Consider the following 23,229-nt stretch of genomic DNA (forward strand, 5'->3'; position numbering starts at 1 on the left):
CAGCCTTTGCTAAAAATGCAGCTTCCTCAAGCAAGCAGCCTCCAGCCTGCCTCCAAGTGCCATACTCTGCCCACTTTGGCTCCGCTCCTGGCCCAGTGCCTGTCCTTTCTGGATCCCCAGGTAAGACTGGCCCAAGGAAGGATTTACCAGTTACCTTCAACCCTACCAGGAGAGAGGGTGGGGGAGTGGAGTGTGGGGGCTCCATGCAGAGCCTGTGTGGGGGCAGGGAATGGTGCCACCTTGGGACTGTGCGTGGAGCAGGACATGTGTGCCCTGGAAGGACAGCTAGAGGGACAGAGGGAATCCGTATCTGACCATTCTGAGCTAAACTGTGTCCACTGCCAAGTTCATCTGTGAAGGTCCTCACTCTTGCATTTGTAGGGTCTAAAAAATCTGGAGCTCCCACGGTCCCACCCCCAGAGAGACTCTGATTCCACAGGTCTGCCCTGAACCCGGGAATATAGATATTTTTTAAAAGTCCCCAAATGATTTTAAAAGCCTTTTCATGTTAAGTTCACTTGAAGCTCACAGAAACGCTGTGAGGATAGTACAGAGTTCTGACATACCCCTTACCTGCCCCCCGCGCCCCTGTCTTGCAGAATCATTGTGCAATGGTGGAGTTCAACCCCACTAGCTGTGTGCACTTGTGTACACAGTGCTTATGGGTGCATGGGTGTGAAGAGTCAGGACGGTGACGGGTAGGCAGACCAGTGGGGCCTGAGGCTTGTAGTGAGGCTGCTAATGCAGGGAAGGCCCCCAGAGAAAATCCAAAAGCCTCTTCACTACCGAATAAATATTTAATGTAGTAACAAAAGCCTAATGTTAAAGATTTTTTTAAAGCAAGTTGAAAGTGGGGCGCCTGGGTGGCTCAGTCAGTTGGGCATTGGAGTCTTGGTTTTGGCTCAGCTCATGGTCTGGGGGGTCGTGGGATCGACCCCTGTGTGGGGCTCCGTGCTCAGTGGGGAGTCTGCTTCCCTCCCTCTCTCCACACTCTGTCTCATAAATAAATAAACCTTTCAAAATAAAAACAAGATAAAAGTAAAATACATTGAGAAAAGTAGGGGAGGTCCATAAGGATGTGTAAAGTGCTTTGAAATGCGTCCCAAATTCTGATGATTCAGGGCAACCTTTCATGATACAGGAAACACGAATTAACTTCAGGTTGTTTTAGATTAAAAAAATTTTAGATTTTAGATTTTTAAAAAAATTTTAGATTTTTTAGATTATCCACATTAAAAAAGTAAGAGCGGGGCACCTGGGTGGCTCAGTGGGTTAAGCCTCTGCCTTCGGCTCAGGTCATGGTCTCAGGTTCCTGGGATTGAGCCCCACATTGGGCTCTCTGCTCAGTGGGGAGCCTGCTTCCCCCGCCACCCCGCCTTTTTCTCTGCCTCCTTGTGATCTCTCTCTCTCTCTCTGTTAAATAAATAAATTAAATATATTTTTTTAAAATGTAAGAGCAACCATTAAAATAACTAGAAACAGAATGTCTAACTCAAAACAGTCAAGGGGATAAAACGCACAAGGAATGTCGCCCTTATCTACCGAGAGCTTGCGGTGAGCACCTTCTGCTCTGGGTTCTCCCTCCAGTCGTCCGCATTGGCCTTCTGTGTCATTTCCATTTCACAGATGGGTAAGCAGAGGCACGGAGAAAGAGAGCCTGCCTGCAGCCAGAGGGGAGGTCCAGGTAGTTTGGCTCAGTGACCTTGAGGAAAGAAAAATAAAACTAAGGAAAAAGATAAAAAGTAGAAATGTAGAGGACAGATATTCCTCCAAGTGCCCTTTGCCTGCTACAAAGAAGGATGCTGGGGCTCTGAGGACACTCGGCCAAGATCACGTCAAGGTGAAGGTGGGCAGAGTGGGAGGCCTGGTGTAGCTCCCAGCCCCCCTCCCCACACAGTGTCTTGCCCCGAGAGACAGAGGCAAAAGACAAAAAATATAGGACTGTTGGTGTCCTTAATAATAGAAGAGACAAGACACCACTCAGGATGCTCATCGACTCACAAATCATGGAAGGAGGAGCCATTCATTCCTGGACGCCAGGTGCTGCTCCCAGGGCCGAGGCCAGAGCTACACTGGAAGCACCTGCTTCACTGCAGCTCCCCAGAGAGCCACTCAGGGCACGTCAGGTTTAAGATTCATTTCAGCATTAGTTGCATCTCCACCACATTAAACAGATCTGAACATTTTTTGAGGGTAAGTCTAAAAGCAGAAACAAGATTTATTTGTCTTACAAACAAGCATGCTTCCTGTTTCAACAATGAAATAGTTGAGGTATCCATGGTCGTGTATCTCCTTGTTTGCGGGTAGCAAAAGCAATATATATTTATTATAAAAGCTTGGGAAATACGGAAAAGAAGGAGAAGGAAATTGAACGTCACCCTTAATTTGGAGACTACAAATATCAGCACTTTTACGTATTTTTAAGACATGTGAATCGGCAATGTTTATCATATCTATCACGTAGTTGCCGAATATGTGTTATATGTATTTAGGGAGACATACGTATGTGGAGAACATTAAAGAAAGGCAAAGGAATGACTCATGCAAATGAAGGATAGTGATTACCTTTGGGGGTTGTGAGGGGGCTGTGATTCAGGGCAATGGGCTCAAACGAACAGCCATATTTTTATTTTAAGCTGGGTGCTGGGTATGTGGGTGTGTATTCTTTGAACTATATGTAAAGATTATATACAAATATCACCTTATGATGTATGATATACTTTACAATGAAAGCATTTTGTTTTTATGGCATTCTATTCCCACTTCATTTATTCGACAAAAACTTGCTGAGTGCCTCCTCTAGGTATTGGGATCCATGGGGTTGAACACAAAGACCCTTGCCCTGGTTGGGGGGGTGGTATATTTGAGTGAAGGACATTGAAGATCAGGAGGGCTAGGGGGCAGTTGCTAATCTTCATAGGATGGCCAGGGGGTCCTATCGAGAAAAAAATGTTGGAACAAAGACTTGGAGAAAGTGAGGGAGGGATCCCCTTGGGTATCCAGGGAAAGACCATTCCAGGGAGACAACAGCAGGTGAAAAGGCCCTGGGGTAGGGTTATGGTGTGTGTAGTTGAGAACTAGAAGGAGCCTCCATGCATTGGGGGTAGGGGGAGGGTAAAGCTCAGAAAAGTAATCTGAGGCCTGATCCAGAAGATACTAGTAGGCCTTACAAGGATTTCGCTCTAAGTAAAATGGGCATCAGGGGAGCATTTGAGTGGAGAGCTGGCTTGAGCTGACATGTTTTCACAGGGTCATGCTGGCTGCTCGTGAGAATGGATTTAGGTGAGACAGAAAGAGGGACACCACTCGGGAGGCTCATACAGCACGTGAGAGAGATGAGGGCCCACAGGACATGCTATTGGATCGGATGCGTAAGAGGGAGAGGAGCCAATGCCACCACCACAATTTCTGACCTGAATGAGGATGATGGGGAGACTCCCCTGGATGAGGAAGCCTGTGGGAGAGGTGGGGGGAGGCAGGAGGAGAGTCACGGGAAGAATGGGGGTCTTGGAGGCCGAGGGAAGGGGCTCCGGGAAAGAGGAATGCTGGTTGCATGAGCTGTGCGGATGGAGAAGCGTCAGAATCAACACCAGGTTCAGCAACTCTGGCTGGCAACCCTGACGCTCCCGGTGCTTATGAACATCATGGGGGGAATAGCAGCCTCCCTAGATATATGTCCAAGTCCTAGTCCTTCTAGTCCTTCATGCCCATGAACATGACTTCACTTGGAAATGGGGGCTTTGCAGACGGAATTAAGGCAAAGATCTTGAGTTGAGGTCACCATGGATATGGGGTGACCACACAGGGAGGGAGGCCATGTGACAAGGGGACCAGAGTGGGGAACAAGGAGGCTACAAGGATCACTGGAAGCCCCCAGAGGAGAGAAGAGAGGCCTGGACCAGATTGTCCCTCAGCCTCCGGAAGGAAGCAGCCCCACTGACATCAGGGGATTGGACTTTGGGCCTCCTGGCCGGTGACAGACTGCATTTCAGTTGTGTGACACCTCCCAGCTGGCGGTGCTGTTACAGCAGCCCGGGGAAAAGAGTGTGTAGAGCGGTGGGGGTGTGAGCGGACGTGGGAGGGGGTAGCCCAGGAGGGAAGTGGGGTCCAGGTAGGGCTGGTGCTCCTGTGGCCAAGGTGGTGAGGGTCTAGGGAGGCTCACTCCTGACTACTTAGATTCCCTTGGAACATAGAGTGACCATTGTCTATGTGCACATTTTATCACATTTTAGAATTTTAAGTATAAACTGATGGATTATTGAAGACCATTTTATTATTCATCTGGCAAAACGTTCTTACCTTTTGCTAGCAAGCATAATTTTCCACCATTCCCTTGAAATGCCCTGGGCTTCCTGGCACCACCCGCATACCCTCCTCTCCAGGAGCCAGGGGAGGAGCTCACGGCCTTGCAGGCTCTGTGCTTGTGCTCGGTGTGGATGGGCGCCCAGTGCCTGGGGCTTGGAGTAGCGATCGATTCCTGGGGCAAATGAAGCTTACAGCTGCCGGGATTTCAAACGGCCAGTTCTGTCTTGCCATGGCCTCACATAGTTGTTTAAAATTCTAGACTTTAATCATCACGCTTGGCATAATCTGTAAGAGGGGTGGGTGACAGGACAGGAAGATACTGATGTAAATGCACAGACCGTGGGCCCCAGCTTGAGGTGGGAAGTGAGTTCGTTCCAGAGGCTGGGCAGAGTGGATTCTGGCATATAGACTGATTGCTCAGGGCCGCAGGCACGGGACACCAGCCAGCCCACGGCTCCATCCGTATGGGTGCCGCCAGGAACACAGAACTGTCCTGTGGGGGGTGCAAAGCTGGGCCTTCTGGGAAATGATGCCAAGCTCCCAACAGGGCCTGTGTACGTGGCCATGAATCCCTGCTGGGGCGACATTTGTCCTAGTTCTCTCTGGCTCACATAAGGGCTTCTCAAAGGCAGTTTGACACACACACGTATTTTGCTGGGAGCGCTAACTCATCACCCCCGAGGAAACCGGCGTTCCTCTATCTGTTAACTTGCTTGTTCTGTCATTCATTAAAAACATTACCAAATGCATGTCTTGCATCAGGTGTCAAATGAAACAATCGACTTCCAAATAATGTGTCCATCCAAGGCCAGGTTATCTGGGTAACAGACCGGAGGGCTTGGCGTCCCTGTGGATTAGAGGATTTTGTGTGGTGCAATGCATTCAGATGGGTTTAGCCCTGAGCTGAAATCAGACCTCAGCCCGGCTTCTTGTGAACACAGTGAAGCATCCATCAGTTTTGTATGCCTGCAGGGCCACTCCCGGGGGTGCTCCAGGACCCCTGTTTTGATCAGGACTGCAGGCATCTTATCCCTCAAAGCCTGACAGTGTCCAACCTTTCCACCCCACCATTGCTCTGCTTGTGTGTATTGCCAGGAAGGTGGCTCTGCCAACAAATAAATTCACCAGGTTCCATGTCCTAAGCTTCACTGGGCTAGTTTTGCTCTCCTTCCCTGGCATGCGCAGGAGGCATTCCTGGTAAAGCCTTTGTCTGCCTGGAAGGCAAGGAGGCAGCCCGGGTGCCGCATCACCGGTGCGGGGTTTTCACTTTTCTTTATAGGGCATGTCATCTGGGACAAGCCAAGTGTTGGATCTTCCAGAATATTACAGAGAAAACATCCCCACACATTTCAAAAATCTTCTATCTGAGCAAGAGGTTGCCAAGGGGAAACTTACCAACCAGCTGCTTTTGTTATTATGATGAGAAGGAGAGTGGCCAGGCGCATAGCTGGGCTAAGATGCTGTCACGCAACCCCAACAACAGTTTGCAAGGGGCTCCTGTGTGTTTGCAGTTTGCTGGCTCTGTGCGGAAGTGTTGTCCTTTCCACCACCCCTTGAGCTTTATCAGGATTGACTTGGGTGCCAAAGCCACGTGTCCAGGTGCCTGCTTCTAAATTCCATTCAAAATTACAGTTGGTGTGGGTAAAGGGGCTGAGGATACAGAAATGGCAGAAGGAACGCGTTGTCCATTTTCCAGCGCCTCCTTGTCTTTTGGACCTTGGCTAATGATAACGGGATTTCTACTCTCCCTGATTTACCCTCATTTGGGGGGTGTGAGGAAAGATAGCGGGGTTGGTTTGAAGCAGGCCACCCCAGATTCCGTGGGGAGGCGGGGCCTCTGGGCGGAGAGATGCCGTGGGAGGCACTGTCATTCGCGAACGTGCGAACGCCATGTGGTTTCCAGCCACTTTCAACCAAACATCTGTTTTATTAATATTAAATGAAAGTGCTTTTGGCTGTTAAGAAAACATTACTATAAAATGTGTAAGTATAATGATCGCATCCTCAATACAGTGTATAAGATCGCCTCTATGGAAAACAGGCACTTGTGCATTTGCTTTTTATCATATGCGAGTGTGATAGGTAATGAGAACATCAATCCACATGGAATGATAAAAATAAAATTTACTGCATCCTCCTGACATTAATAGTGTCTCCGAGTGCCTCATGCCCCTTTTCCTCTGTGAGATTAATTCGGGCTTCTTTTAAACTTTGCCGTATTCATCTGACATATCAATTCTGAGGAGTCTAATTACCAGGGACTGGTGGAGTAAATTTGTATTAGTTCGTGGACCGGCAAGGGCAGAAGGACCCACGAGCAGATTGTTGATTCTCAAGCATCATCCAGCTTCCTGGAGGAAAGGCACATGGCTGAAGATCTTGCTTGAGTGGAGGGCAGAGATATTTGGTTGCTCTGCAAACATCTGCCGTACACCGAGAATGCAAACTTTGGCAGGAATGAGGGCAAGTAAATAGAGTAATGTGCATCATCGTTAAGACAGGCTTTTGTGGGAGGGAGGAAACCGTCCTCATCTGTATGTGCAACTTCTCCGGGTTGGCAAAGGTTGTAGATCATAAGAGATGGTCGATACAGCATTTTCCCCTACCAGAAATGTCTATTAACCTACAGATTTGCACATTTACGGTACAAATAGAAACTGATACTCATAATTATGACTCTCAGGCAAAAAAAAAAAAAAAAAAGTCCTGGTGAGACTCTGTGTTTATTAGAGCCAGATTAAATTATGGTCACTGAGGTTTTAGTGCCAAATGCATTTTATTGTTTTATAATTCTCTGAGAATGGGAGATCCACGTAAGGTATAGATGTAATGCTCCATTAACCAGGATATCTGATTGAGACAGAAGGTCTCATCTGCCAGCCTTGCTAGAGAACAGAGGTAACAGAAATGCGCCATAAAACAATCAAGCTACGAATGGCAGCTTAGACGAGGGGAGCTTCCCTTATCATGGTGATGGTAGGAGATAGAGAGGTCAGGCTGGGGTCACCCATGAGCTGGCCACAGGGTCTAGAGAATGGGGAAGAGACTGTGTGTAGTGGTCCCTGCAGAAGATGACATGCAGAAGTGCATCTGGGTCTCAAGGACTTGGTGTGTCCCATTCTTATCAACCGACCAAGATGTCTGCAACAGTGTGGAGCTCTGGAGAGTCCTGATGCGGGGCGACAGCAACATGCGGTTGGTGTCCACACAGGGCATGCCCTTTTTGGGCCACATGAGGCTTGGTGGCTAAGGGGCTTGTCTAAAGTGCCTCAAATGCAAAGTGGCAGAGCATAATCTCAGACCCTGGCTTCATCTGCTGGAGATGGGTTTGTAACCATACCTTGCAGAATCCTCTCTGCCCTGGTCTCAACAATTCAGCAGCTCTGGTCCTCCTCTGTTTTCTCAGCATGGCAAACTCATTCCTGCCTCAGGACCTTTGCATGGGTTCTTCTCCCCACCTGAAATGTTCATCTCCCTGAAATTCACATGCTTGGATCCTTCAGATGTTCCCTTTGCAGCGTGGCTGCCCTCTAAATGTTGAGCGTTCGTGATAGCCCATCTGAAGTGGGCATCGGGGCACTTTCCATGATGTCATCTTGTTGTAATACCCTGCACGCATACCTCACACCCAACGTCTTCTCAATTACTTGCCTGGGGTTTGTCGTCTGTCTCTCCATGAGGGCAGGGAACGGGTAGGTTCGTTTCAGCTGTGTCTTTAAGGCATACAACCCATTGTGGGTGCACATTACAGTTTGATGAAAGGGAAAAGTTATCAATTGTTTTGGGCGATTGTGATTTGAGCACACATCCAAATCCATCCATCATGTGCTCCAAATCCAGGAGGGAGGCCTGGAGCTCCCCCATGGCTGGCAGTCCTTCGTGCCCCCAGCTGCATGGACAGATGACATGGATGGGAACAGGCCCAAAGTGTGGGACTGCTTCAGGCCCAAGGGGGGCTGGGCACACTGGTGAGCCTTGTCCTCTGCTGAAGGTCACTGGTAATACGGCAAGATATGTACAGCTCCCCTCTCGCGTGCCCCGTGCTGCCCCACCACCCCCAGCTAAAAAAGGGGTTTTCACAGAATTGAGTGATAGTTGACAAAAGTAAAAACAGTTTTTAAAAAGCCCCCTGAACCTCCCCAAGGTCTCCCCAGGAAACACTGGGACCCCAAATTAAGGAGGTATGGTGAAGCCATCCACAGAGAGGGTCCCAGAGTCCGCCCATGCAGGTGTGAGAGGCTAGAAGGCAGAAAAACCCAATGTCAGAGCTCAGAGGGGTGGAACCCGGGCCAGGTTGGCTGGCACCCACATCTGCCCTGCACATATGTGTGACCTGGGGAAGTCCTCTCTGTGGCTTGTCTGCCTAATGACTGACAGCTGCCTCTCCAGCCTCCTCCCAGGGCTGTGGAATGGTGCCAGCAGGCGCAGGTGGGCATGGATACGGCACAAATGGAGAGCTGCTGTTAGTGGACACAAGCCAGTAATCAATACCCCATTCCTCAGAGTGTCACTGGTCTAAACTGTGACTGACATCTCTGGTTCTAGCTTGGTATGTATGTCTAGGCTCATGTATGTCAGACCAGCATGTGATCACGGTCCCGCCTGATTAACAGCACTTGTCCTAGCCATGAAGGCAATACTGACAGTTTGCATTTCTGAGGAATGTTCCATGGCCTGGACACTGTGCTAAACACGTCACGTGAGCCATTGTAGCTGATCGAGACCGACCCTGCAGAGGACGTGCCAATGATGAAATGGGAGCTCGGAGAACTTAAGTTTCTTGCCTGCCCAAGGTCACCAGCTGGTAGGTGGCAGAGCGGGGATTTGAACACTGGAGTCTGATACCCAAGCCTACCTCTGAGCCACCAAGACTCATGGTCATCACTGAGACCCAGAAGGGCCTGGCCACAGGGAAGAAGTGATGGGGTGGGCTAGCTGGCGTTGGGGGCATCTTGCTCCCTGAGAGTGAAGATGGAGATGTACTTCATGGAAACACCATCGTTGGCGGATGATGGTTGGAAAGTTGCCAGCAGGGCCTCTATCTGGTACGAATGGTTCTGTTTAAAAAAAAAAAAAAAAGAGGGCGTGCTTGAAAGAGCTTAAATGCAAACTCTCTGAATTTAAGGAGAAAGAACATTGAGACTTTGATCTCCATTAAAGTAACATTGTGGTGAGATGCCCCTTTTCACTCATGCTGATTGGACAAATTGTACCCAATGCTTCTCGGTCCTCCTTGGCTGAAGATGAAGGTCATTTCCGGGGACTTATCTTAAGGTCCAACCCAGGGCTTTGTGCCCAATAAGCACTACAGGGTGAACCCAGCAGAACAGCCAGGTTGTGAGAGCCCCAGAGGCGCCCAGAGGTGGGTAGAGGAGCCAGACAGAGCTCCTTCAAATCTCTGTCTGCATTTTTCTCACATGTGACCCTGGGAGGTTACTTGACCCCTTCTGGAACTGTTTCCCCTTTTGTTTGATGGGAGCAGTGTGTCCATCACAGAGCTTTCCTGAGGATTAGAATAGTCTATGTGACATGACTGACATTGAATTGGTTCTCAACACGAAGTAGCAACTCTGATGATTTTGATTTTGTGGATTTTGAACAAGGTGGCAAGTGGAAAAATATTCTCACAGGTGTCTGCCTCTACCATGCAGGACTTCTGAGTGCTGGGGACCCTGTCTGCTCTGACAGAGGACCCCTTGATTGCGTCCTCGGCTGGTGCCCACTTGCAGGAAGCAAGTGGTGTCCCACCCTGTGTACACTCCAGACGGAGAAATTCCTACAATGAGTGAGCCCTCAATGGGCCATTTCTCTTGCACATCCAAGAAGATCCCACGTGGGGGATGGTGGGGTGTGAGCAGAATAGGGGAGATGGGTTGGTGGGTTTCTGGTGTGCAGAGTGACCCCCACCCAGGGGCAGAGAGAGGCCCTGATTGAGCTGGGAGGTTGGAGCTCCTGCTGTGCACTGAGGAGAAGGGGAAGGCGGGTGGATGTTGGACGTGCTGTGGGGACGTCTTGACAAGGCATCCTGCTGGGGGCTGTACAGAGATAATAGCATTTCCTCGAAATTCATGTCCTTCCCCAATCCTCAGAATGTGGCCTTATTTGGAAATAACACTGCATATATGATTACTTAAGACAAGGTCCTAATAGAGTAGGAGGCCCTTCATCCAATATGACTGAGGTCCTTATCAACCTTAAGAGAAGCGCAGACACAGAGATGCTCAGAAGGAAGACAGCCATGTGATGATAGAGGCAGAGACTGGAGAAGTGCATCTACAAACCGAGCAGTGCCAAGGACTGCCAGCATATCCGCAGCTGGCTGAGAAGCATGGAGCAGAGGCTCCCTCTGAGACCCCGAGGAGGAACCAGACCCGGAACATCTTGGTTTTGGACTCCTGGCCTCCAGAAGAGTGAGAGCCATTTATTTGGCTTTATATCACAGTGACTTTCTGAGAGTGGGGAGAGGGTCGGCAGAGGTGGGCTCTTAGGGTCAGAGGTGGGCTGAAGAGCAAGGAGGTGGCAAGTCCCAGCATTGAGGACCTACATTTGGTGCAATGACAGATAAGCCTCTGGTGCTAAGGAAGCACACAGGCCAATGAGACAGAATATATTCAGAAACAGCCCTGCTTATGCGTGGAAAGATATATGGCATTTCAGATCAGTGGGGGAAAGTGGGATTATCCAATAAGTGGTATTAAGATAACTTAGAACAGTCTGGAAAAAATGAAGTTGGGATCCCCTACATCACTCTTTATGTGAAAATGAATTTTAGATGGATCAGAGGTTCGAATGTATTAACTGAAAAAGAAGACCATGGCTCCTGAAATGGTGGAATAGATATTTTTCTCTATTCTGCCTGTTAAGTACAACTAACATCCCTGGACATTATATGCAAAACAAACATAAGACGTCTCTGAAAGCTGGAGAGAAGACAGACAGGCCAGGGAGTTTAGGACCCAAGAAATGACATGGCACTGGGTTCCTTAAAATTTGGAGTGTGTGTGTGTGTGTGTGTGTGTGTGTATACACTTTATATATCTCAGACTGAATATTAGAGAAGCTGGCAACTTAGAAATGCTAACAAGTGCAGACAAAAAAAGCCGTAAGAAGAATCTGCTCTCTCTGACCAAAGGATCAGGAAAGGGGCAGTCTAGCAAAGCAGTCAACTTTAGACAATGAATTACCTCCACACTCCTGCAAGCATCTAAAACCACTGAAAACAGAGGTCCCACCCGCACCCCTGCCAGCACAGGCTGAGTGAGGAGCCTAGACCTTCACCCTTTCCAGGTTGTAATGAGGCACACCAACCTACCTCCTCTTTGCTGAAGTGGTGGCAGAAAATGCCTTAGTGGGGAGCCACAAATCTCATTCCTGTGGTGGTAATGAGACCCCCTCCCTCTGTGAATTTGGTGGACACTCTGTGTGGAGCCTGGGAGTAAGCCCCATCTAGTGGTAAGTAACAAGGTCCCCTGCTTCTCTTTGTTGGGGAAGTGTCAGGTGAGGCCTACAAGGAAGCCTGCACTTCTACCCCCACCTAGGAGTAAGGGGTGCCCCCCTCCTTCTCCTGCCAGACCAATGTCACACGAGTCCTGGTAAAATAGGAGATTGAAGTAAGATCCAGATTCTCAAAACATAATGCCAGAAACATCCAGTTATCAGTAGAAAAATGATTCATCATACCAAAACCCAGGAGTGTCTTAACTTGAATGAGATGAGGCGATCAACCAACACTGAGAAACCAACACTGAAGTTGCATAGATATTAGAATGATCTGACAGGGATTTTAAAGGAGCCGTCGTAAAAATACTTCCACAAGAAATAATGAACATGTTTGAAACAAAAGAAAATGCAGAACATCTTAGCATGTAGAAGTAGAAAGTTCCTGCAAAGAGAGAAGGAATAAAGAAAAACTATATGGAAATTTTGGAACTGAAAAATGAGATAACCAATATAAAAGCTCGATGAATGGGTTTAATGGCAGAATGATGGGACAGAGGAAAGAATCAGTGAACCTGATGAGAGAACAATAGAGATGACCCAGTCTGAACAGCAGAGAGAAAATAGACTAAAAACAATAATGACAAAAAATGAGAGCTTCAGGGCTCTTGGGTTATAACAAAAGGTCTGGAAGGAGTCCTGGAAGGAGAGGAGAAAGAGGGTGGGGCTAAAAATTATTCAGAGAAATAATGGCTGAAAACTCCCCAAATTGGGCAAAAGACATAAACCCACAGATGCAAGAAGCTGAGTAAACTCCAAACAGGATAAACCTAAAGAAATCCATGCTAAGATACATCATGTTCAAATTTCTGTAACCTAAACAGAAAGAAAAAAATCTTAAACACAGCGAGAGAAAACACCTTACTTATATGAGAAACATAGTTAGAACTACAAAATTTTCTCATCAGAAACTATGGAGTCCAGAAGGAAGCAGCACAATATTTTTTGAAAGCTTAAAGAAAAGAACGACCAATCCAGAATTCTATCTCAAATAAAAATATCCTTCAGGAATGAAGAGGAATGAAGAAGAAATGAACCTCCTCTCAGATGAAGGAAAACGAAGAGCATTTGTCACCAGCTGATCTACCCTCAAAGGATGACTATCTCATTTTTCAGTTCTCATCCTGGGAAGTTCTCAAAACAGAAATAAAATGATAAAAGCAGGAATCTTGGAATACCAGAAAGGAAGATGAAACAATAGAAAGAGTGAAAATACGGGTAAACGCAATAGACTTTCCTTTTGTTCTCAAGTTTTCTAAATTATGTCTGATGGTTAAGCAAAAACCCTAACACTATTTGATGAAATACACAAAATATGTAGAGGAAATATTTAAGACAATTATATTATAAATGGGAGAGTGTAACGAGATGTAAACAGAAGTAAGGTTTTTATGTTTTATTCAAACTGGTTAGACGCTGATGCTAGACTATGATCTACTATGCATGTTTAATGAGATAACTAAAGTAACCAAAGACACAAAGAGATAAATTCCAAAACATTACTTATAAATCAAAATGGAACTCTCAACAATGTTCAGGTAATTCACAGGAAGGCACAAAAAAGAAAACAAGAAATGAGAAACTGAAGGAACAGAAAACAAAAAATAAAATGGCAGACTTAAGCCCTGACAATAATAATTAAATTAAATGTAATTAGTCTAAATACACCAATTAAAAGACAGAGGTCAACAGAATGAATTTTAAAAAAATTATCCGTGCAAGAAAATAATTTGGTGATTTCTTTAAAAAATTAAGCATTCACTTATCATATGGTCCAGCAATTATACTCCTTGGGTACCTGTCTCAGAGAAGGGAAAAGCCCAATTGTTCATAGAAATGTTATTTGTAAAAGCCAAAAAACTAGAAAAAAATAAGGTGCCCTGCAATTAGTGAACTGGTTTTTTTTTTGTTTTTAAAGATTTTACTTATTTATTTGACAGACAGAGATCACAAGTAGGCGAAAAGGCAGACAGAGAGAGAAGGAAGCAGGCTCCCCACTGAGCACAGAGCCCGATGGGGGTCTCAATCTGAGGACCCTGGGATCCCGACCTGAGCCAAAGGCAGAGGCTTTAACCTACTGAGCCACCCAGGCACTCCAATTAGTGAATTGTTAAATAAACTCTGGAACATCCATACCATGGGATACTTCACAGCAGTAAAAAGCAATGAACTCTTGAAACAGGAAACAACTTGGATGATCTCAAGTATGTAATGATGAATGAAAACAGCCAGTCTTAAATGGTTGTATATTTTGTGATTCCACTTATATAAAACCCTTGAAATGAAAAATGTCTCAGATATGGAAAGTAGATTTATGGTTGCCAAGGCCTAGAAGTAGGAGAAGGAGGGCTGGTCTGACTATAAAGGGGCAGCATGGGGGAGATCTCTATGGAAATGGACTGTTCTGTATCTTGACTGTGATGGTGTCTCCACAAACCTATGCAAGTGATAAAACAGCATGGAACTACAACGCGCAATGAACCAATGTCAGTTTCCTTGTTTTCTTGTTGTATACAACAGCTACGGAAGCTGTAACCACCAGGGGAAACTAGATGGGGGTACAGGGACTTCTCTGTATTATATTGGAAACTTCCTGCGAATCCGTGATCGTTTCAGAAAAAAAAGTTAAAAATAATAAAGATATAGAAATTACGGAAGAGAGCATGAGTGAGACAAAACGCAAAACCTAGAATTCAGAAAGCAAATAATCGATAAATTTGGTTACATAAAAATCTGAGACTTTTGTTTGATGGAGTAGACTATAACAGAGCCAAGAGAGAGATGAAATTCTGGGAAGAACATATTTGCAACATCTGTAGCAGACAAATGTGACAGGCCAATTTCCCTGTCTTACAGAGTTCACATAAATCGATTAGAAAAAAATAACCCAATAGAAAAATGGGCAAAGGATGTGAACGGGCAATTTACTGAAAAATAAATACAAATGGCCAACAAATGCAGGAAAGGTGCCCAGCCTCATACTTGATGAAGGTCATGTAAAACAAACCACAGTGAAATCTGTTGTTCGCCTATCAGATTAGCCAAAGTGGGAAACTGAAATGCCTCAGGACTAATGAGGATGAGAAGTAGGCATTTTCCTACACTGTGGGTGGGAGTGTGAATCAGCGCCCTCTTTCCAGAAGACAATTAGGGCATAATAATGAAAATGAAAAATACTCCCTGCACCCCTCACTGCCATGGTTTTCCCAAAATCATACTCTCAGGTTTCTTGAGATACATGTTCTGGGATTTTTTTGCACCAAGAAATGAGTTACATTTGTAAAATGGTGCCTGGCACATACCAAGTACTATGTCAGTGTTTATTAAATAAATCAATAGGGCTCAGCTGGGGCCTGGGAAGGCTGTGGCTTCAGGGACCCTGGCACACAAGACCCTTAGCATAGACGCCAGGGGTGTGATTCACCTGTGATGGTTCATGTTGTCTCTACTTCATTGGGTCAATGGGGGGCTCATATATTTGGTCAAAAATTATTTGGGGGTGCGTCTATGGTGTTTTTGGATGAGATTAGAATTTGAATCAGTAGACTGAATAAAGCAGCTGGCCCTCCCTAATGTTGGTGGGCTTCATCTAATCAGTTGAAGGTCAGCATAGCACAAAAAACCTCTATGAGAGGCAACTCTATTGCCTGACTTTCTTCCAGGTGGAAGACATCTCCTGCGTTTGGGCTTGGACTGGAACTTACACCATCGGCTCTTCTGTATAGAGAGTCTCATGTTTAAAATCTTGATTCCTCCCTATTCCCCCTTCTAGGGCGGTGGTGATGATGAGTGTTTGGTGCAGTGTGTTTTCCTACACATGCAAGTCTACACATCTTAAACATGTCCCAGGACAGAGAATGAACACCCAGCATCCAGAAACCTAACACTTGGGACCCGTTAAGTCTTTCCTTCCCCTGCTGCACTGAGTCATCTACAGTGTAGACATTGGCCTTGGTCTTAGGGTGCAGACCTTGCTAAAGATGGGCCTAGCCTCATCTCTAGGGAACTCCAACCTCACAGTGTGGACTGGGCAGGATAAGAAAAGCTATGGTCTCACCTCTCTAATCTCACACTCCTGAGCCAGTGGCATCTTATGTCTGGTGTGAATGTAGCTAAAAGGCAAACTATAGTAGGATGCAGGCCTATGCAAGAAAGGCAATTTGCAGAGACATTTCTTGCCCCTCTGTTCTCACTTATCTAATCTTTATCTAATTAAACAAGAAGCTCCACCTGCAGTCAAGGCAGCTGCATGTACGGACCTGGCAATTTGTTCAGCTGGGGGACTTTATAGCATTTGCTCACACATGTATTTGTGGCGAAAGTTCTTGCTTTAGGTAAGAAAGAAAGAAAGAAAGAAAGTCCTCTAGAATAGAAATAGAACACAGAATTTTGACTCACAAATTTGTAATTATTTTTCTTCTTTTGCCCACTTAGTCGTCCTGATCAACCTGTTAACCTATGAGATGCAAAGAAAGTTCCAGAACACCTCTCAGAAGGACCTTCAGATTCTATCTGCACTCACCAAACTGTCACCTTTGGACACGCCCTGTGAGCTCTCAGGACTGCTTTATCAGCACTGTCCTTTTTTTTATTTTTAAAGAATAAATATAAGGTGGATTGGATAGTCCAAGTTCTAAACGTTTGTTTAAATGTTTGTTCTGCTCTTTCCCCTCAGCCTGCACCCCTTCTCCGTCTTTTCTATCCAAATCGGCACATAAATTCACTTGCCTCAGGTTGAGTCGGGGACAGGGGAAGGCTAATGTCTTTGGGGCAGATGTTTGCCAACAGAGTCTGAAAATGGGGAGCCAGTAAGTTTCTCCATCATGGTTGGTGCCCAGGCCCCATCAATCTTGTGAAAATGTTCTCGTGCTTCAAAAAACCTACAAAAACAGTTTACAACAATATAGGTGCTTGGTTATCAATCAGATGGAGTGGAAGAGTGTGGGGTGAAAAGCAGCAGTTTCCTGGCCCATCCCCAACCCCATCCTACTCACTGCAGGACAACTCCCTGCTCTGTCAGTGGTGATTCCTGGGATAAGGGCTTGATTGCTAGACGCCGTGCCTCTTCTCCTGCTTCCTCAATTGCCAAGTTTAGGGAGTAGCTACTGATCCTGTTAGGGTCCGTGAGAATTTAGGTGATTCATCCTACTCTCTGTTTCCTGGCCTCTCCCATCGAGTGACAGTTATGTTCTTCTTCTTCTTCTTCTTTTTTTAATTCTTGTGTTGGTTCCCAGAACGGGGTCTCTGAACCCCAGGAAGGCGTGCCAACAACTGGGCTCCCTCTGAGGGTGGGTGGGAGGTCGGCCCCTGGTGCTCTGATTTCCCACTGGAGGAAGGCAGTTCTGAACATAATGTCTTTCTCTCCTGATGGCCCCATGGTCTGCTTGGGCTCTCCCTGCGCTGTGAGTGGGGGGGCTTGGAAGGGGAGCTGGTGGGGGGGCACAGGTGTAGGTGTCTCATAACCGCCACACTCTTGATGTTCCTCTTACTCCCTCCCCCATCAGGCCTGAAGTGCTCCCATGCAGGCTCCCGTGTCTTGGCTTCTTCTCCCATTTTATCTTGCCACATGGCCCCATCCATTTCCTTATCTTCCAGAAACCCACTGACGTTCCCTCTTCACCGATAACCCTGTCTCATGGGTGCAGTCCTCCTGTATTTCTATCCTTTATTCAGTCTGCCTTGTCAACAGGAAAACCACAGCAGCCTTTTTAACAGGTCTCGAGATGCCAAACAGAGGCCTGAGCTGCCCTGGGCAGACAATCCACAGAGCCCGAGCATGATCTTCTGACGATCGGCTGCCTGGGCTTTCTGGGTTCCCTTTATAGATGTTCCAGACAATTCCATTCATCCTAAACCTCATCACGGCTTTAAAACAATTGCTCAGCCTGGGGCCTTTTGGGGGTATCAAGTCATCTTTAAAATGGTGGAGATGAACTGGCTGTTGGGTCAAATCAACCCACACGTCTCCTGTTCCTGTGGAGACGGTCCCTGTGCCCAGGAACAGACATATTTCTGCCAGCCTGCTCATTCAGGGGCAACCAGTTCCTGTGAAGCCAAGTAAGAGTTCTGAATGATTCCAAAAATCTCCATGAACAGTTTTCATCTGTGAGCCTCATGAAAACCCCCTTGAGGTTGAGTTATTCCATTTTCTGAAGCAGACCCACCAGTGCAGAAAGGTGCCTGGACTTGCCCAAGGGCTCCAGACTGACCCCAGATGCTGGAGCCTGCGCTTGAAGCATATACCATCAACATCCCACTATTGTATTTGCCCAAACTGGGAGGGGCCTTGCTCACAGACAGCAGATCATATATTGGGATCCTAACTTGTGTGTTCATGTCATCTATCTTGTCCCCACTTTCAGGTTTTATTATGGGTTGAATTGTGTCCCCACCCCAATTTCGTAGGTTTAAGTGTTACCCCCTAGCTAATCTCAGAATGCAACTATTTGGAAATAGGGTCTTTGTAGATGATTGAGTTAGAACGAGGTCATTAGGATGGGCCCTACCTAATCCAGTATGACTGTAGCCCTTATGAAAAGGGGAAATTTGGACATAGAGACACACCCAGAAGGAAGATGGTGGGAAAACACAGAGAGGAAAATGGCATCTATAAGCCACAGGACAGAGGCCTCAGGAGAAACCAACTCTGCCAACACCTTGATCTGGGGCTTCTCGACTTCAGAAATCAGAGACCATAAATTTCTGTTGTGTGAGCCACCCAGCCTGTAGCTCTTGGTTACGGCAGCCCTAGGAAACAAATACAGGTTCTAAGTGGGAAAATGGATTCTTTGCATTTCCTTGCTTTGAAAATTTTCCGAAAGACAGTGCAGGAAGCTGCGCTACAGTCTCTTCGTAAAAGCCAATTATCATAGAAGGTGACTGGAACCCCTTCTTGTGCTGCTTCCCAGATGGCCTCTGAGTCCCCATCAGGCTCCAGGTCACTAGCCACAGAATTGCCAGATAAGCTCTGAGCCCAGAGATCAAGGTGCCAGGGACCTTCCAAACTGGTCAGAGAGGTGCCAGGTAGAATCAGCTATTTGGGACTGGCTGCAGTGTTTATGGGATCCAAAAGCTGCAATTTGAAATGAACCTGTTGGTATGGTTCCTAACGACTTCCCCCCACCAGCTTTCCTGAATCACCTGGTTCAAGTCTTGTGAAAGGCTGAGCCTTCATCTGTGGGCAGAAGGAAACCAGGGTTTTCATCTGTACCTGCCTTGTTCTGGGGGAACGTTTACCCCCAGTAGCCAGCAGAGGGAGGCATCACGCACCAGAGGCAGGGGAAAGCCACAACTGGCAGGGGTGGTGTGGGGTGGAGGATGGTTGGAACAAGGGGCAGCGTAGAGCTGGGAGAGGTCCAGGCCATACTCATCCCTCCCTGGTTCCCCCTCCCACCAGCTCTCTAGTCCCCTAATAACTAGAAGTGAGCCCAAGAGTCCAAGGGACTCTTTCTCCAAATACCTGTGGATCCCTCACTTGGGGCAGGCACACAGCCGGATTTGTGTCTGTGCATGGAACTGAACAGACCCCAGGGTGGGGGGTACGCAGGCCGCTTCATCCATCCACATCTGACGACCATTTTACAAAACACACATCTTCGGCCTCTCCTGGAGCAAATACTAGCACCCAGGAGTATCCACCCGGGTTGGAGGTTTTCGAGCCGTGTTCCCTGCCCTGGTCCTGGGAATTCTTCTTCCTGTGCCCAAGTGCCAGCACGCCGAGAGCCATGGACAGTTATCAGCTGCATTAGTACATTTCTTCTTTCTCTCTTTTCCTTTTTCTGGACAGGATTAGGGCTGCTCCTGCCAGCAGTCCCCAATTCTCATGCCAGGTGCTGCAGACCTTTGAGGCTAATTGGGTCAGAGCCTTTTTGGGTTGCAGGCTGCCTGGACAACGTCTTGGACAAGGGCATGCCACTCTGAGATTAAATTCTCCCACGGCGACGGAGCCCGTCTTTCCTGGTAAAAATATGAGCTTCTGTCAACATCTGCACCCTCTGATCTGATCTGCAGGGCTCTGCTGCGGAGTCGGGGAGGGGGTGGCAAGGACATGGAAGGAGGTGGCACAGGGCAGACCTGACACGCCTGACTCAAGTGCTGCTCTCCAAGACCTTCTCACCTCTTGGGGAAAGATTGCAGGCTTGGGGCAACCAAATCTTGGGTTTGGATTCTTTTTGTCCTCCCAGCTTGGTGACCTTGGTTGGGTGTGTCACTTCACCTGCCAAGCCTCAGGGGTCCCTCCTGGGAGATGGGGCACAGGGCTATGGTGCAGAGGCAAGGAAACGAAATGATTTCTTATGTTGGAAAAGACACTGTGTGAAACCAGGGAAGGAGCTGGGTGCTGACTCTGTTCTAGGTGCTTGGGAGACACTAGTGAACCAAAAAATGAAATCCTCACTTGAGGGTTTACATTCCAGTGGAAGAGAGAGAGTAAACAAAAAACAGAATACATAAGGAGTTTCTGTATCAGGCTAGAGGAGCCAAGTGCTATGGAAGAGGAAAAGCCGAGCTGGATAATAGCTGAGAGTGTACCCAAGTAGAAGGGTGGCCACCGGGAAGGGGTTGTGATATCAAATAAGGCTATCAGGGGAAACCTCGATGCACAGGTGGCACTGGCACAAAGACTTGAAGAACACAAGAGAAGTAGCCAAGTAGAGATCCAGGGGAAGAGCATCCAGGCAGAGAGATAGTCAGTGCAAAGGCCTTGTGGCAGGGGTGTGCCTGGTATGTTTCAGGTGCATGGTGGCAGCTGAAAGAAACCATAGAAGAATTTGAATTTTCACTCTGAATGAGACTGGGAGGCACTGCTGCGTTTTGATAAAAGGAATGACATTATCTTTTGTAGGGGAAGGCAAGGACAGAGCAGGCTGGCCACTTAGCAGCAGGGCACAGTAATCCAGGTGTGGGATGATGATGGCCAGTAATCCAGGTGTGGGATGATGATGGCCTGGCCTTGCAGGGAAGTGGTGAGAGGTGACGGTTTCTGGATGTATTTTCAAGAGTATTTCCAGACAGATTGGACGTGGGGTGTGAGGGAAGGGAGGAGTCAAGGGTGACTGAAGACTTTGGCCACTGTCAACACCATTTAAGGAGAGGTTTGGGATGGAAAGTCAAGGTTAAGGCTTTGGAAAGGTGGAGTTTAGATGTCCACTGGACAATTCCCTATGAGATATTCAGCAGGCAGCTGGGTATGAGTCTGGACTTTGGGAGGAAGGTCCAGACTGGGGATGTACAGCTGGGGGTCATCAGTCTATGGATGAAATTTAGAGCCAGGAGACTGAATGAGGTTAAGGGAGCGAGAGTACATAAAGAGGAGAAGAGGGCCGGGGTCTGAGCCCTGAGGTACTCCGAAATCAAGAAATCAAAGAGAATCGAAGGAACCAGCTCAGGGGGCAGGGAAGCAACTGTTAGGGGCTGAGGCTGTGTACTCACAGGGTCATTGTTGTCCTTGACAACTGTGATGGGCTGGACCATGTCCTCCCCAAATCCATATGTCAAAGCCCTAACACCCCAGGATCTTGGAATGTGACTGTACTGTGACTGTGATTATGGTAAAATGAGGTTACTGGAGTGGGCCCTAATCCAGTAGGACTGGTATCCGCATAAGAAGAGATCAAGACACAGATATATACAGGGGGTCGATGCGAGGACCCAGAGAGAAGACAGCTGTCCACATGTCAAGGAAGGAAGGCCTCAGAAGGAGCCACCCCTACCACACCTTGATCTCAGACTGCCTGCCTCCAGAACTGTGAGAAAAAAAATGTCTGTTGGTGAAGCCTCCCCATCTGTGGTACTTTGTCATGAGGGCGCAAGGGGACAAATTCAAGCACCTCAGAGAAGTGGCAGCCAAATCCAGTCAGGTGGGCTCAAGCAGGGAAGCAGGGATAGGTCCAGCAGAGTCTGGAAAACTCTTCTGAGGGTTTTACCCCAAAGAAGAGCAAAGACAAGGAGTGTAGCTTTCAGAGGAAGTGGGATCAAGGAATTTTTCTTTTTCTTTAAAAACGTTTCTTTGCTGATTTTAGGTGGGAGGCGTAACAGCTTGTTTTTATGCTGCTGGGAATGGTCCAGTAGCCGTCACAAAGGCGATGACGATGCAGGACAGGGGCGGAATGGGGGTCTGTGCCCAGAAGAAGGTGGGGCGCAGAGAGGCCTGCCGGCAGTTTGTGGGCGCAGCTCGTCAGGCAAGCGAGGTGACGGAGTGGCCGGGCTAGCTCACCCTTCCGCTATCTACCTTTCCTCGTCTTTGTGCTTTCAGGCTCTGCCCATCATAGAAAACCGATAACCGTGCAAATGATCCTTGTCCAAGAAACCCAAACCGGACACCACTGTTTTGCATGTGTTAGTGGATTCAGTCAGCGCTCCTTTAAACCACTGGTGACATCTTACTGGTTCCCTCATTAACTGATGAGTGAAGTAAGATCTCTGACACGTTTGTTTTTGTATTTGTAGGAGAGTCACTATTTTACCTTGAAAATCCTTTCACAAGACACTCATAGAGGGTAGGTGCATATTCTCTCTGATGGGTTTACTTTTCCCCATGATCCCAGAGCTCAGGGCAAAAGCGGACCCCTCTCTAAAAGCCCCTGAGGAGTGCTGGGTGACAGGAGAGGGATACGGGCCACCTGGAGGGACGGACAATGGCCCAGCCTTCCCAAGGGTGATAACCCCCTGGACATTTATAATTTGGCTGCAGGCCCACTTGGCAACATGTCATTTTTCACCTTGACACTCCCCCCACTGAAATCTGCCCCCCCTTTATCCCCCACCAACACAGAAATGGCCACTTTGATTTATTTGTGTGACTGCAACCCTGGAGAAGGTGGGGGAATCCAAAGAGGTTAGTGCGACCCCAAGGGAACAGAGTCTCCCATTCAAAGGTCTGTCCTGAGAAGAAATGGCAGGGGCTGGGGTTGCTCCAGGACAGAAAAGCCCTGAGCTCAGCTGCTCCAGGCCACTCCCTCTGGGACCCATGTTTGGTCCAGTCTGGGAGGACAGTGATCTATTGAGCAGGTCTGCTCGGCAAGGGCAGGATTCTGACACCTCTGCACAGGCTCCTTCCAAAGCTGGGGCCACCTTCCTCCCCTCTCAGTGGCAACTCACTGCCAACTATCTGGATCTAGAAAGTTCATGAATTTTGGTCTCAAGGTTCTGGGTGGAAGTCCAAGCTCCTCCCTCCCCACATGGATGGACCTGGTGAAGTGACTTTGTCTCTTAAGCTTCTATGTTTTCTTCTGGAAGCTGAGAATAGAAGGAACTTGCCTCTCCAGTTGGGGCTTTTAAAGGGCAAAGTTTCCGGGACTGTACCAGGCACAGGGCACTGTCCAGTAATGCTAGTTCTTGCCATTCTGACCCCCAACTCATGTGCTTTCTTGGGCCCAAAGAGGCCAACCTCCTTCCTGCGCTGACCTAGGGCATGCCCCTCAGCCTGTG

General features: G+C 47.6%; 1 long non-coding RNA gene across 1 annotated transcript in view; it reads right to left on the reverse strand.

The window, feature by feature from the left end:
* Positions 1–7,463: 7,463 nt before the first annotated feature.
* Positions 7,464–23,229, reverse strand: part of LOC116581241 — a 78,249-nt gene continuing 62,483 nt past the window's right edge. Inside the window, exon 3 of the long non-coding RNA XR_004281963.1 lies at positions 7,464–9,362. This is a non-coding gene — a long non-coding RNA (uncharacterized LOC116581241). The remainder of the gene's footprint in view (positions 9,363–23,229) is intronic.

Source organism: Mustela erminea, chromosome 20 (genome assembly GCF_009829155.1).
Source record: "Mustela erminea isolate mMusErm1 chromosome 20, mMusErm1.Pri, whole genome shotgun sequence".
NCBI lineage: Eukaryota > Metazoa > Chordata > Mammalia > Carnivora > Mustelidae > Mustela > Mustela erminea.